Source organism: Camelus dromedarius, chromosome 4, assembly GCF_036321535.1.
Source record: "Camelus dromedarius isolate mCamDro1 chromosome 4, mCamDro1.pat, whole genome shotgun sequence".
Lineage (NCBI taxonomy): Eukaryota > Metazoa > Chordata > Mammalia > Artiodactyla > Camelidae > Camelus > Camelus dromedarius.
Genome location: NC_087439.1, coordinates 28,134,421 through 28,151,766, shown reverse-complemented (window position 1 = coordinate 28,151,766; position 17,346 = coordinate 28,134,421).

Genomic DNA, 17,346 nt, shown 5'->3' with positions numbered 1-17,346 from the left:
CTAATTCATAAAAAAAAAAAAAAAAAAAAAAAGACTGTTTGGAAACAAGGAGGAAAGGGGGCCAAGACCGTATCTTGCAAGAAAAGGGAGCTGTTGGTTTTATCCCTATAAATAAACACTATATGTCCTTTGAAATTCTCTCTTTGATACCTACCAGTAGTAGGATTGACTTTTTTTTTTAAAAAACTTCAGACTTTGCATACATAATTGGTTGTAGCCATTATTCAGTAATAGTAAAAATTGTTATGTTGCTACAGTGGGTTGAATAGTATCCCTCCAAAATTCATTTCCACCTCAAAAATGTAACCCTATTTGTAAACTGGGGGGTTTTTTTTGATGTAATTAGTTAAAGATCAAGGTGAGATCATATTGGATTAAGGTGGGCCCTAAATCCAATGATTGGTGTCCTTATGAAAAGAGGAGAAGACAGAGACACAGAGAACAATGCCTGTGAAGACAATGGCAAAGATTGGAGTCAGCCATCTACAAGCCAAGGGACACCAAGGATTGCTGGCAACCACTAGAAACTAGGAGAGAAGCATGGATCATATTCTCCCTCAGTGCCTCCAGAAGAAGGCAACATTACTGATATATTGATTTTGTACTTCTGGCATCTGGAACTGTGAGAAAATAGACTTCTGTTACTTTGGGCCCAAGTATGCAGTAATTTGTTGGGGCAGCCCTAGGAAATTAGCATAGTTGCTCAACAATTCCATTCTAATAGTTAATAGCCACCGCTTTAGGTGCTTTACCAAACCAAACACAATTATTTTCCTGAGCTTAATCTTTCAAACCACTATTGAAACTGGATTTATAAGAACCTCCTATGAAAGAAATTTTGCAAAGGAGAGCTCAGTGCTCCTAAGTTTTCTGTGGCAAGGTCAGGGCACAGGGGCCCACAGTGCTCCACAGTGTGCCATGCCCTGTGCCCGTTCTTAATACCAATTCTTACACCACTTCTAATGCAGAAGAATGATGGGACCAGTAGGTGTGGTCTTGCTCTCTACACTTGGAGGACCTATGCTTTTTGTTAAGGGGAGGGCATATACAGAATCTAAGCAGATTTTATACTAGAGATGAGAGGCTTGAGAGTCATCTGACTAGGCCTCTGGATTAGAAGACATGATGTGTGGGTAAACTATCTTACTGCATCTCCCAGAGGAGTTAGTTTCAGGCCAAAGTATCCCATTGCCATTAATGCCTGGTTATAAGTCTAAGACTCTTTCAGGTTGTCCCTAAGTAGAACTACAGCTTTATGATCAGAAACAAAAGGGCAAATTTTGTGTTTCTAAAGACAAAGTTTTAGTAATATTTTCCCTTCAGGGTAAGTACTTGTATCCTCTATCCATCTGGCCTCACAGCCCTTTTTCATGATATCTTCACCCAGATTTCTCAGGTTAGGGATGCCTTGGAAGTAGGTGGAGGACTTCCTTAGGGTCTGGAGAAATCCAGTCAGAATGTTTGGGGTAGTTGAGGTGCAGTCTCTTTGGAAGGGAGTGGTCTCTGAAGGATGATGGTTCTCTCATATATTGAAATCTGCAACTCTTTGGAGGGATTAAGAATATTTTCCTATGTTCCCCAATTTGGTAAACAGAATTCCAATCCACCCAATTGTTCAAATTAAAACCTAGAAGTCACTCTTGACTTTGTTCTCCATTATCCCACATATCCAATCAATCACTATGTCCTACTGATTATTCCTTTCTGCAGATGAATCCACATCCCTCCATCTCTCTCCAGCACTTTTGTCAGTACCCTAGTTCAAGCTGCTGTCACTCTTGCCTAGATTATTGCAACAACCTCCTAATGACCTCATCACCTTCAGTCTCTTGTCCTTTATTCTTTTCTTGCAACCACAGCCAGAGTGACAATACTAATCAGATAATATTCCTTTGCATAAAAGATTCCCATGACTGTAAGATAAAATATAAATTCTTTCAGAATGGTGTGATGGCCAATTTTATGTGTCAACTTGACTGGGCCACAGAGTACTAAGATGTTTGGTTAAACATTCTGGGTATGTCTGCAAGGGTGTTTCTGAATGAGATGAACATTTGAATTGGTAGACTGAATAAGGCAGATGCCCTCCCCAATGTGGATGGCCCTTATCCAATCAGTTAGAGGTCTGAATAGAAAAATGGTGAAGGAGAATTTCACTTTCTTTCTGCCTGTTTTTGAGCTGGGACATCAGTCTTCTCCTACACTTGCACTGGAGCTACACCACCGGCTCTCCTGGGTCCCAGCTTGCAGACTGTGGGACTTCTCAGCCTCCATAAATATGTGAACCAATTCCTTATTATCTATCTATCTATCTATCTATCTATCTATCTATCTATCTATCTATCTATCTATCTATCATGTCTTATTGGTTCTGATTCTCTGGACAACTCTAAGATACATTGCTTATAGGATCTGATCACTCTAGCCTTATCTCTCGTCATTCTCTCACCTGCATTAAATGCTCTGAATTTCTGTACCGTGGATGGAAAGTCCTGTCTCTACACCAGCAGTTCTCCTTGGTTGTGTATTAGAATAACCTGGGGGGGGGCTTTAAAAATTATTAATGTCTGGGTCCTGCCCCTAGAGAGTATTATTTAACTTGTAGGAGTGTAGCAGGGAGTTAAGAAAATCTTCCCAGGTGATTCTAATGTCCAACTTGAGCTAAAAACAATAAGGCTTTACATATTAGTCTGGATTTTCATTCCCTATTCTGTTTATCATGCTAATATTCACTTATCCTTCTGGTCTCCATTTAAAAAACACTTGCTCCAGAAGCTTCCCTTGACTACCATTAGACTATGTTAGTTCCCTCTTTATGTATTCCTCTAGCATTCTGTACTTCCCCTGTCACACTTCTCGTTATATTTAATAGTAATCATCTCTTTAATCTTTTGCCTTCCTCACTAAAATGTAAGTTCCACAGGGTCAAGAATTGTGTCTGGTTTTGCTCCATATTCTACCCCAGCACCTAACTTTTGCATTTGGCATTTATTAGTTAGTAAATATTAAATTGAAAACATAAACACATGTAAATATATACAGCAGTGTACACTGAGTAAGGTTCTTACTTGTTTCGGGCAGTCCATTTGGGGAGATTACTCCAGCATGCTCTGGAATTCTCAGCCTCTTTCCAGAGTGATTACCGTTCAGTAATTGTACTCCCTTCCTGTCAGGGACTTGTTTTGGGATTCAGTCTTTGGGACCCATCCTTTCCAGTTACAATATTTCTCTAGTCACCAGGTCTTCAGGATACCTCTTTCCCATCCCTGACCTTGATCTATATCCTATCCTATCTTCAGTACTAGCCAGAAGCTTGCCTCAGAATGCCTGTGGGACTATTTTCAAAACAGACTTGTTCAAACCTCTACCACTTTCAAATTCCGACTTGTAAGTTTGGGGTGGCTCATAGATGATTCTGGTGCACAACGTGGTCTTTCATGCTTTCTAAGTGTATGAAGTGACTACTAGGAAATCAAAGGGAGTAATGAAAACACATCTGGGTCTACATGTTAGTGGGAGAAAGCCAAAGGAGGAAGATGTTGTCAACAACTTCTGCCCACCAGCTAAGGCCTGTGCCCTCATTTGTACCTGTGGCACAGTTCAGCATTCCTAAGTGTCTTTTCAGGAATTATGATTCTTCTTTTATTGTCTAGTCCAGAAAAGTGACTTTATGGTGGCTCTATCAGAGGGTTGGCAAGGCCTCGGCAAACCAGGGGTAGAGATACTTGGGGCTGGTGAAATATTGTAGGGCTCTCCAAATTATAAACAGAGCTGACCTCTTTTGGGTTTCATATCACAGTAAAGTTTTCCTCTCAGCTGCCTAACTGAGGCTGTCTTCTGTCAATTTGCAAGAAAGGGGACCTGGCACTTTGCTATGGTGTCACTAAGTGTTCCACTTTATGTAACACAGGCTTTAGAACATTGCTCTTAAATATATGTTAGGGTTGGGTTATTTAAAGCTCAAGACTTATGCTGCTCAGACATGAAGCACAACACTCTAACATAGCTTTAAGTTATGCAAATTGTTTCTTCTCAGTTACTGCAAGAAGCTTTGTTTTGTGATATTGGCCTAGGGCCAAACAGGTAGCATGATATGAGTAGGCAGCCCTCCTACTACCTTTCAAGTTGAAGGCTTCAGCCAAGTGCTGTTCTCAAACATGCAAACGGGGTAGAAACAAGTCTGAGGAAAGACGTGTGGGGTGGTGGCACAGTTTGGTTACAGGTAGTCAGCACCTCACAGGAAGGTAGGAGACTTTGGATCCAAGCTTGGCCACTGCTTAGGAAGGAAGTCCACACGTTCTCTGTCTTCTATTGTCCACTTGGTCTAAGAAAAGAGCTAGACTGGGCCATCTTTTCTAAACTTAAATTTTACTTCTTAAAAGCTTGATTTTAATATTGGTATACATACATAAATAACAAGCAGCAATGGACATCATGTATCTTTAGCCTCATGTCAGCCAAGTCCCTTTTTTCCTCAGAGATTTAGTTAATTAACTTGGATCCTAGTCAGTCCAAAGTCATCAAAAGTCCAGATTCTCCCATGATTTCTGTCATTTCCCAGGCTCATCACCCTGTCTCTGTTTCATTACCCCCATTTCACTGGGTGCAAACTCAGCCTAGTTTACATAAGAAATCCACTCACTCCCTAGCATTTTGTAAGCTTTTGTAGAACTTATTCATAACTGGGGAGAGGGAATATGGAGAAGTCATTTCCTGCTATGCACAACCTCCTGCTACCTTCCTGGCTCTGTTCTCCTTCTTCTCATCTCCATTCCTGCCTCCTCTCTCTTTCTACACCCTCTGTCTCCAACCTCAAATCACCCTTTTTATGCAGAGTAGTTTGGTCTCTGGGGACAGTAGAGAGAGGTGGGGTTCACCCTTGATCCCTAAACTTGTAGGCGCAACCTCAAAAGACTTACTGTTGTTGTGATTCATCCTTCCTAGGGAGCAGTCTTGGTTATAGATAGATTTTCCCTCCCTGTTACATACCTGTTTGAAATCTTACCACTAGCTCAGGTTTATCATGCATATGTATACAATGGAAACTGCAGAAATTTTAGAATGTACAGGTGGGTTCTCCTGGAGGCAAGCTGTGTGATGTTATTAGCCCAGAGCTATATAAAACCACCAAGACTTTAAAGCTTGAACCTGCATTATTTCAGTGCAAAAAAGAGTGATTTTTAGGAAGAGTGAGAGAAGAATCGAAATCTTTAGGTATAAATGTGCAACTTCCAAAGTGAAAGGTGGGAAAATATATACATCACCGTATGACTATTAATAAGAATACTTTACAAAGCACTCTGAGTCCTCAGAAGAAAGATGCTATGTAAGCACAAACTTTATCTCATTATTCCTAACAGCATGCCTGTGAGAGGAGAGCCAAGGCAGATTATTCCATTTTAAAGATAAGGAAATGGTAAAGGAGACAAAACTTGTCCCCAACGTCATCATTATCTCTGTTGCAGAGGCCTGCCAACCCCACCTTAGTGACGTGTCCTCACCCAGGTGAGCTTCACTGCCGCATGATATTTCTTCACAGCAGGATGTTGTTCACCACTTCTCCTGTAAGTCTGACCCATCCAACCAGATCGTGAGCTCCTTGAGGGGAGAGCCTGGGCCCTCTATCTCTTTCACATCTCTCCCTCTCATTACCTCCTCCAGAACATCAGGGACTTACGTACTCAATCAATGCTTGTTGACTGATGGACAATCACTGTGGTCTGGAAGTGACAGTGGTTTAACTAGCTATATTTTCCCTTTCAAATCATTTTCCTTTTTCATATTAAATTTTAAATAATTACAGTAATGTAAACACTTTGTTTTTGTAAAAAAAAAAAGCATTTTAGACATTCCTTTTGTCTATCATCTTCTTCCCAGATTAATGATAGAATTAAGGACAGTTTTTAGTAACATATATTTGGAAAAGAAACTACATGTATATAGAACAAAATTCAAAAGGTATTATAAGAGGATAATCTCTCTACTCTTTTGAGGGCCACCTAGTTCCCCTTCCCAGGGGCAATCACCATTACTAGTCTGTTATGTCCTAACAGGGATGGTCTATGCTTACACAAGCACGTAGACATGTATAATTTTTTAATGTGAATGGTAGTATATCATAGACACTGTTCTGTACCTTGTTCATTTTGCTTAATGACACACCTTGCAGGTTGTTCCATGTCAGTATTCATAGTTGCCTCATTCATAGGATTTCTTTATATGTATATGCCATCATTTCTCTAACTACTCTTCTACCAATGAACATTAGGTTATTTTCCATCTTTTCATATTACAGTGTTACTATGAATGTTTTTCTACATATACCATATTGCATATGTGTTAGCATATCTATTGAATAAATTCATAGAAGTAGAATTGCTGGATCAAAGAATTTGTGCATTTAAAATTTTGATGGATATTACTAAATTGCTCTCCATAGAAAAAAAGTTATGCCAGTATACATTTCCAAACACAATTAAAGACAGCATGATATATTTTAGAAAAGTCAAATGAATGAGAAGAAAATGTGGGAAAGGTGTATACATCAGACTGTTGCATGGCAGCATGTCCCACTGTAGATACTAATGGCAAATATTCGTGTATAGAGTTTACAGGCTCTGTTGTGGGCTCTAAGATTCATTAGCTCAAAACAATTCTATGATTGTTACATGATTTTATTTGAAGGGACTTTAAATTAGTACTTTTCTTAACAGCTAACGTAGCTGTTACAAAAGAAAAAAACATTTATTGAATCTCTCCTGTGTGCCAGAAATAGAGAGAAAAACTTAAAATCTATGTTATTTAATCTCATGAGGGAGGTATTATTATCCTCATTTTTTTTTTTTTGATGAGGAAATCGAAATTCAGGTTGAGTAATTTGCTTTAGATGTGCTATGAAATTAAAGAAGGCCTCTTTAAGTCTTTCTACTATGCCACACTGGCTTGTGTGACTTGGAAGATTGAAAATACTCAATTTAAATGACATCTTTCTAAGGAAGAAGGCTATGAGTCCAATGGTACTGCACAAGGGAAGATGTCCAAATATATGTACTTTGAACTTGTCTGCATAAATAGAAACCACCTGATAACCAAAGGATATTTTCTGATGTAGAAATCTCAACATCACTTTCCTCTCTCAAATAGTGAGGGTCTTAGAGACAGATCTGTCATCACACATTATGACCCTGCTCAAGAAGGAACAGATTTTAATCTCAGCATCACTTTAGGAATTGGCAATTTAAGGAAAGGGAACATAAGGGAGTAGAACACAAGTTTTATTTTCACATTAGGATACACAGCTGAGCTGAGACTCTATCAATGACCAAAATTCAAGTCCTGTGGTTACTGCTCTGATGAAATACTGTGGAAAGGGGAGTTTCAGTTCCAGATAGATTGACCACTAACAGAACCAAGAAAACTCAGGCAATCATCAGTCAGTTTTTCCCCACTGAAGAAAACTGGCTATGGAACTTTTGCCGGAAGCCAGGGATAGCAATGTGTGTCTTCCGTGAGTTTGTGTTCAAAAGATGGTGGTGTTGGGGCATTGACAGTACCTTTTTAATAAGTGTATTTTGCATAGTGAACCTTGATGAGTGGCCTCAATACTATCAATTAGCTGAGTTCAATAAGTATTTACTGTGTTCCTGCCAACATGAGAATAATTTCATGATGAGTCAGCTGGAAGATACATGATATATGAAATATAAATTATTGTCTTTATGTATTATATGCAGAGGAATATTTAGTCTAATTATGCAGATAAAAAACACATACACATGAAAATCTACAAGACAGTCCTCCAACAAATGTTCAATCAGAATCTACTATGTGAAAGGAACTGAGCTAGGTTCTCAGGATACCAGGATACTCTCTTTCTTCAGAGAAAAAGAGATAAGGATCCCTGCCCTCCTTATTTAAAGTGTAGATGGGGAGAGAGATGATTGAATAGTTACACCAAGTGAGAACTACATAAATAACACTTAGAGGGATTCAGAGAAGTTATGTTAGGCTGGGTTGGTAGAAGAATGCTTTAAGTAGAGGGTAGATATGAAAAGTCAAAAGTTGCAGATGATCATATATTTTTATCATTTTTCTTCTAGGTGGAAGAAATCTAGTAGAAAACAGGTACAGAATTATAAGTGCTAATGATCAAACGTTTCCGTCTTTGTTTCTTCTAGGCACATGGAGGATGATACTTTCCCACCCTTTTTGTAGTTAGGCTTGGCTATAGAACTTGTTTTGGCCAAAGCAAGCAAAATTGATATGTGCCTCTTCTTGCTAGAAGTGTTAAGAGCCACACACAATTAACCATACCTCATGGACACATGTGTTGAGAGGAAGCCTCTGTCAGTCATGGTCCCTGAAGGATCATACTGAGCAGAGCCCTCTGGCCCTTACAAGGATACATCGTTGAGGTTTTAACCAACTAAGATTTTGGAATTATGTTTCTAAAGCCTATCCTGATTCATGAGTGGGCTTTCTATTCATTTAGTTTTTTGATGAATATTTACTGAGGAATCTAAGCACAATTCTTAGGGGCTAGGAATAAATCATAAAAGAATATACACAAGTTTCTTCTTTTAGAGCTTATATTCTAGTTGCAGGAGGATTAGGAGATGAAGCTAGAGACAGATAACAAACAAGTAAACAAAATAACTAGTAAGATTTTAAATGAAGATAATTCTGAGTGAAATAGAAAATACCTTTTTAATAGGGAAAATTTTAGATAAGGCAGTCAAAAAGGACCTCACTGAGAAGACATTAGTAGTTAAAATCTGAAGGATAAAGAAGAATCAACCATGTGAAAACTCAGTAGAAAGTGTTCCTGAAGGAGGGAACAGCAAAAATCCTGAGATCAAGAAAGAACTTAGCCTATGTGAGAAACAAAAAACGCAGTGTGCTCTGAAAGGTGCTTATAGGGAGGTGAATGTGATACCAATTGATATCGGAGAGTCAAGAGCCCAATGTTATAAGCTGCAGTAAGAAGTCTGAATCTTATGTTAAGTAAAATGGGAGGTCATTGCAGTATTTTAAGCAGGAGAGTTATGTGATATTATTTATGTTTTAAAAAGATCACTCTATTTGCAATGGGAGAAGGCTGAGCATGGATCCAGGAAGGCCACATTCTGAGAAATGCATCAACATTCCAGAAAGGTGTGTTTGATGACTTGGTCTAGGGTGGCAGCCATGAAGATGGAAAGAATTGGGCACTTTCAAAATATACTTTGTGCAACACACAGGATTTGCTGATGGATTGTATGTGGGTGGACATTAAAGATGATGTCTAAATTTTTGGTTTGAGCTAAATGAATAGTGTCATTTATTGAGAGAGGGAGGGCTGGAGTAGAAACATGAAGGAGATTGAAGAGGTGAACTAAGAGTTCTGTTTGGATACGTTTAATACGCGTATTAGACAACAAAGTTAAGATACCAAGACAGAGTCAGGGTTTCAAAGTTAATGTAGGTGTTAAGCCTGGAGGAAAAATAAGGAGTCATCAGCAAATAGATACTTAAAGCCAGTGAATAGATGAGGTCGTCTAGGGAATGTATATAGATGATAGGAGAAGGAGAGCCCAGGACTGAGCCCCTGGGCACTCCAAAATTTAGAGTCTAGACAGAATAAGAGTCATGACAGAAGACTGAGAATGAGTGACAAGTGAAATAAGAAAAAAAGCAGAAGAGTCTGGAGTTCTGGAAGCCAAGAGAAGAGAGTTAAGAAGGGAGGAATGGTTAGACATGTTGACTGTGAGGTGGATAACATGAGAAGACAGATATTTTCACTGACTTTGGCACAGATTTGTTCTTAGTGAATTGAAAAGAGGAAATTCAATGGGGCTGGAAGCTAGATTGCAAGAGTTTGAAGAAGGAATGAATGTGAAGTGAATAAACTGAGAAACTGTAGAAAAGTTGTAAAGGCAAGCAGAGAAATGGTCTGATAGACAGGTGGTAGACAGATGATGGTGCATGTGGACAAGGGAGATTTTTCTTAAGGATAAGAGGTTCTAAAGCATGTTGTATGGTGATGGGGATGACTCAGGGGAGAGAAGGAAAGAAAGGGAGAGGGAAGGAGGGAGAGGAGGAAGGGTAAGGAGAATAATAAGAAGAAGATGAAGGGCCCTTAAGTACAAAGTGCTTGAGAGCATAGGGAGTTATAAGCACCAGTAGAAAAGAAGGCATTGAATTTGACCTCCATGGGTGATTAGAATATGTGTGGGCAGAAAGGAGTGGGAATATCATTGGCAAAGATGCATTTGTGGTACTTAAGATAGTATTTTGGTATAAAAAATTAGGATAGATTGACTGAAGCCAGGGCTTCATTACAGAAACAGTAGTACAAAAGATCAGAAATACGTCATACAACTGGAGCGTTGAAAGGAACGATCACTCAGTGCATGAATCTGTCCTACCATTGCCCTGACAGACACCTATCCAGCCACTGCACAAAGGTGAGGGCAGATTACAAAGATACCAATATTTTAGTTAGCTTGGGGGCTATTATTTAGGCCATAAAAAGTCAGAGTGTATTTTGAGAGCAGGGGGCTTGATGAAAAGCGCTTCACAAAGGGCAGTATTTAGGAGGACAGGAGCAGAAAGGCTGTGGAAGTAGAGAGGCCAGGTGGGAGGCCTGTGGGAAAGGGTCAACAAGAGTGGCAGCATTGAGACTGTAGATGCAGGGAGGCAACGTGACAGATGACTTTAAAGGCTGTAAGAGGAAGCATTTAAGACTGTTGGTATCTGGGAGGAAGAGCTAGGAAGGGGTGAGGGTAAAATGTGATTAATATTTTTAAGCCTAGAGAAATTGTAAACGAAACAGTGTAAGTTAGAGATACTGAACAGAACTTGAGCTTTGGAGATGATTTTTCTCATAAGTGATTTTTGAGCCAGGGAGACTAGATGAATTTGTAGAGAGAAAGTATGGAGAGAGAAGAACAAGGCATAGAGGAGAAAGAATGAGTGAAGGAGACAGAAAAGAACAATGGGATAGAGAGCAGAGTTTCAGAAAGCGTTCCTTAGGGTCAAATGCAACAATGAGAGGTAATTAGACCCATATTGAAGATCACTAATACTGTATCTGCTTAGCTAACTGAGTGGTTTCACAGTGTTTCATTTCATTTACAAGTTTCAAAACTTTTCAATAATTCTGAGGTAAGAAAAGGTAAATATTCTCATTCTCAGAAAATAGACTTGGTCAAGGTCACATGGCAGTTCGCAAAATGAGATTCTCAGAGCAGCAGCAGCAGCAGCACTACCTGGGAATTTGTTAGAAATGCAAATTCTTGGGCCCCATTCCAGACCTGCTGAATCAGACACATGGGGTGCGGAGTCCAGCAATCTGTGTTCTCACAAGCTCTCCAGGTAATTCTGATGCACACTAAATTTGGGAACCACCAACTTCCATATAGTCAGCATTTGGTGGATGGAAAACAGATGCCAGAGGGTTAAGGAGTGGGAAGTGAAAAAGGAAGGTAGCTGGAGTGGTCACTCTCCCCAGTTTAGGTCTGACCTCATTTCCTGGAGTTATGGTTGGAGGGTGTTCATTCAAGAACTCTGGATTCTGTTTTCTCAGTACTATCTTGACTTCCATTTGACTATAAATTGCTATGTTAATGCTTTTGTTCAGTGCTATTATATTTGTGAGAGCACAGACTTTTATATTAAAAATCAAATTTTATTAGTGTCAGGAAGGACCTCATTAAAAAAAAAAAATTCTCATAGTGCCTAACATGGTGATCCATACCCTATTGTTTCTTAATAAAGACTCACTAACATCTTTGTTCATCTAGAAACTACAATGTCCAGGCATAATTCTGCTATGGCTATTTAGTAGAAACATGAAAAAAGATTCACAGAACTGTCTGGAGCAAAAAGCCTAAAAGCAAGATGGGAACTGGTCTTGGGGATATCTGGTGGTCCTGAGAATCAATGAGAATTGACTGATGAGAGATGACTGTTAATTTAGCACAGGTTAGCTAATTAACACAGAGTTAGTTCAAGGAGAGGACTTAAGAAAAATTCCCCCTTTAATGATTTTGTCTTTTCTATGGAAGAGAGTAAACAGATTTAACATACACATTTAACGTGAATGTTTCCTATCTCTGCCCTTTTTTATCAGTCAGACTTTCCCTTGTACCAATGTCAAATGGGTAGTCTACTTTTTGACTTGGACAACCAGCTATTGACCACGCAACCCTAAGTTGTTGGCCTCATCCTTCCCTCCTTGGCATCAATGTCATTTCTCTTCTTGGCTCCAGGCTCTAGCTGTGAAGCTTCTTATCTCTTTAGAAAGTAAGATATCTGATTTCCTCTCTCTCCTTATAAACATGATTCTTCAGTACTTAGACATAATGTCTTTGGGTGTTTTTTTTTGGTGTGTTTGGTTAAAAGAAGGAAGTAAATAGATTTTGAAGGTACCACTTCTGTGCATCAGTTGTTTTTCCACCTTCTATTTTTGATCAGGTATGTCCTCCATAGTCCGAGAAGTCAGCCAGGGTAGGAACTTCCACATTTCCTAGTCCTCAGATAACTTCTGCCTGAGAGAATTTTTGATTGACTAACTATGGGGGGAAAAAAAAACCTCTAAAAAATGCTTTTGGCAATCTTCAATAGGACAGATGGAAATGTGCCTGGCATGGTTTGATGTTCTAGGATGAAGTTTCCATCATCTTTTGTCTAGTCACAGAAGGTACTTTGGAGTAAGGAAAGGAAAACTGAGTTTGATGTGGGCTCATTTGGCTAGATATATGCTAGTCGGACATGCAGTTTTTTGGCATGGCTGCCTAGTGTTTTCTGTAGTAAATGGGGAGTTCAGTGAGCAGTTGATGAAGAAAATATAAGACCTCAACAATTGCAGCAATGAAAAGAAAACACTAAAATAGGAAACCAAAACCCACATGTGTGCCTGTAAGTATCTATAAATGTAGACAAAAGCATACTTATGGGCCACACCAGAGCCACAACTTAAAGAAAGATCTAGGTTAGATCAACTAAACAGTGAACGCTATTGGCAGATTCACTGGGCTTAGGGGCTGAGCAAAGGTGTTCTGCAGTTTGCATTTTTGATATGTTGTTAATTAATTAAACACATGCAGCCTTCCTGTGAAGTGAGTCAGTGTTCCTTATTTCACGTGTGAGGAAAAAAGGACAGGGAGGATAAATTACTTGCCATTTTGCCAACCAGTAGCATCTCCCCAGCCATATTGCTAGAATTTCCAGTGGGGTTCAAAGAATGACTTTAATTTCAAAATTAGTCTGGGTTCATGCAAGGCCACTTAGGTGAAATTTCCAGGTCTCTGAAGTCATTCACTTGGTCCTGCTTGGGAGGTTGATAATGGTCAGTCTACTAGGGTCTACTAGGAAGGTGTGGGGTTTTAAGTGCTTCTCATGGTGGCTTAAATTAGCACTTGTCTTGCTTTCTTAGTATAAACTTGCCATCCCTGAGTGCCACTTATGTGCTATACAGAACAAAGAGCAAGCTTGCTGGAGAATTAATTAATTCAATAATTGGTGGCAAAGGAACTTGAAACTTTGCCAGACCAGCAGCCCAGTGTGATTTGTCACAACAGAATAGAAAAATACCTGAGGAGTGAGTTTCACATTATTTTTTGGGTACTGTAATAATTCGCAATAAGGGAAAGGGGCTGTTGAGAGCAAATATTATGGATCCAATTTTTCTCTTGCACGATGGGAGCTCACCATGTAGACTGATCTCCTACATAAGATGGAACACTTGTATTGGTAGAGGAGGAAAGTAAATAGATTGTCATGGGAGAGCTAACTGCTTTGGAAGCCTGGATCAATCCACATAAATCAGTGAGGATAGTATGTCTCCTTAAGCAAACTGTGCAGAGAGGGCACAGAAATCATAGGGTTTGCAGATGCAAATGGGGTTTAGAAAACATCTAGGATTTTGAAGGATAAGACATCACCTGTTGGTAGTGTTGGTAGGGTGGCAGAAAAGGAGGACTGGAAAATCCAGTATTAGATTAGAGAGAGATATGCCTGGAAGATGGAAATACTTAGACTGATTCCAGCTGTGTGCTTCATTCCACTATCTGTAAATATAGAGATTATCACTCTTGCATTTTGCAAGTGGGAAAGGAACTAATTGATTAGAGGAAAAGAGGATGTTACAGTATTGGGACATTTTGAATTTCAATGGAGAAGTTGTCAGAGTGTTTCAGAATGAGTCAGAAGGAGCTAAATGTTTAGGGGTGCATGATTTGCGAGTTCATGATTCAGAGGGGGAATTTTATATGCTAAAAAATGTCACTGAGTAAGTGGGTTTTGGGGTTTTTTTTTCAGTTCAAATTTGCCTTATTAGCAGCAAAATTCTAACATGATATGATTATACTTAAGGAACTATGTTTTAGACATCTGAAACAAATAATTCTATAGATGAATTTTAATTTTGTCATTTCTTATAATGACCTTTTTGAAATGAACTTTGATAAAAGCATCAGCAGATGCTGAATGGCTGGATGAAGCACTTCATGTCAAGTTCTGAAGAGGGTTCAGAAAGGATTAAGTAAAAACATATTCATAATCTGAAGTACTACTTTCAAGATGTATCAAAATACTTAAAGATTTCTATACTCTTTCTTCCTCTACACTCTTTCTAGGGTGGGTCTATCTTACGGAATAATCGAGAATATGGAAAAAATTAATGTACAAATACATGAATATATTACTTACAGTTGTAAAATAGAAAATATTTTGAAAAACAAGAAGCAAAGAGAATAATTTCCAAATAAATTACAACACATCCACTTGGTAGAGCATGCTACTTAAGCACTATTAAATATCAATAAAATGATAGCTATGAATACTATATTATGAATATGTAAAAGCATATAAACTTATGATTAATGGAACATTTAGGATAATAATAACTAACATTTATTTTGCACCTACTAGATAACATCTCATTTAAGTCCTTTAAATGTTTTAACTCACTTAGTCATCACAACAATCTGAAGTGGTAGTAGTATTAGCATCCCCATTTTGCAAAGGAACCGAGACAGAGAAAAGTAAGTAATTTTCTAAGATTACACAGCTAGAAAGATGTAGAGCCATCTGGCTCTAGAGCCAGGATATAAAATTGTATCTGTCATATGATTAAAACTATTTATAAAGCATCTATGAGGAGAGAATAGGTTAATTCTAGAAAGTGAGAACACTTCTTAAATACAACCAAATTTCTACAAGGCTAATATCTTCTGTGGTCCTCTACTCAACTAGCCACATAAATAAGATCTTGTTAGGGCTGAAAGTATTGAATGGATTGTGTGGCTCCCTTTGGGAAAATGTGCAGTGTTTTCCTGGCACTACATAGGTAATCTGTAGGGGTATTAATATAGTTCACCATTTGCTTTCTCTCTTGTGAATCCAGTTAGACACAACTGGAGACCAGAAGAGGTGGCTGATATTGGCTTGGATAGAGCCAGATACAACCCTGCAAATTGATAACGGCCTTTGGAGGACTTACTGGAGCCTGAACTTCAGATTCACGTGAGACTATATTATGATTTTGTTATATGACATTTGATTGCTATGTACAGTTCACAAATCATTTTTATTGTTATCTCATTTGATCTTCACAAAAAGACTACCTTTATTTTGCAGATAAAGAAAATGAGGTTCAAAGATCTCTCAAATTTCATAACCTGAATCCAAACTCTATTATCCTATTCTTTTATACAAAAATGTAATCACACTGTATATGTGTACATACCTATATCTTTACATGTATGTATTTATGCCTCTCTCTCTATCCCATCTATCATTATCTGTTTAGTTTTCCTGCAACTTGCTTTTCTCACTTAATAGTATATAATATCCATCTCTCCAAACTAAGATATAAATCTGACTTGTTCTTTCAGTACTCTTGATAAGCCATAACCAAATGGATGCATCTCAATCCACTCAACCACTCCATTCTTGTGAACGTGTAGGTTGTTTCAAGTTTTTGCTATCATAAACACAACTGCAGTAAACATCCTGGTATATATGTCCTCGTGTACTGGTACTTTAATTTTTATAGGGTTGATTCCTAGAAGTAAAATTGTTGAGTCGAGAGTATGCACTTTTTAAATTTTAATATATCGTTTCAGATTCATCTCCAAAATGGTGGGTCACTTTCCCATTGTCCTGTGTCTGGAAGTGCCTGCTTGTCAGCACCCTCACCAGCACTGCTAGTTGTCACTGTAGTCTCTTACAGGATCAACCTGGGTATTCTGACTTTAAATCTAGGTCTCTGTCTTTTCAATTAAGATGTCTCAAATAACAGAGACTTTGGGCAGATTTTTAAAAAAAATAATTATCTGTAGGAGATTATGCACAATCTAATAGGCATGGGTTCTGTTAAGAGGCAGCTTTTGGCCTCAGCCACTGCTTTGTATACACACAACATATCAATAAATAATAACCATTATGGTTGAACATTAGAGTTGACAGTGTAGTAAGTTATGAACAAATCTCCTCATTAGCAGCATTATTATTTTGGTGTCTGCAGCAATCTGGTAGTCACAGCTAAGTTGAAACAAGAGCCATTATGTATGTAAGACATTTTTAGCTCATTTACTCTGAACTCACTTTGCATACAAGAGCACTTGGCCCATGCCATATGGTATAATGTCAGAACAAGATGCAAACTGAAGTGAAGAGGAATAGGACCTCTGTGACATGAGAGTGTATTATCATGTGCTTGGATGCTTGTGGCTTTAGAACTGAGCTAGTGGCTTTAGAACTGAGCTAACAATTGTTTCTGAGCAGATTCAGATTTTAATTTCCATTTGAGTGACCTACATATTTTCTTGTTGAAATGGAAGGGCTACTATCCTAATATATTTATTTATGTATGTATGTGTTTGCCGATTAGTCAAGAGTTGGAATTGTGACACTGCATTACTGGACTTAATTTTCCTTTTTAAAAATTCTTGTTAAATACGTCACAAGCTGAGTTTGAGAAGTTACTTTGAGTGCTGGATTGGACAACCTTTAGCTTGTCTGGCATCCATTTACCTTTTTCTAGTAATAGCACCTTGATTTTACTCTGGGGACCCTCCCTCCCCAGCTCCTTCAGCCATGAGAATGGGGCTCAAGTGCAGTACTTCCCTCCACCCCAGATCTAATATATTGTTCCTTTGGCATGTGGTTAGTTCAAGGATGGGCATGTAACCTAGTTCAGGACAATGATACTCAATTCTGGGACATTTCTTAGAATTATGAGGAAGAGATAATCTCTCTGCAGTGATTGCGAGCTCTAGGCTGATGTAAATCTGAACTACAAGGTCTTCATGAGGATAAGGTTTACTTGAGAATGAAGCCAACCCACAAGTTAGAAGAGCC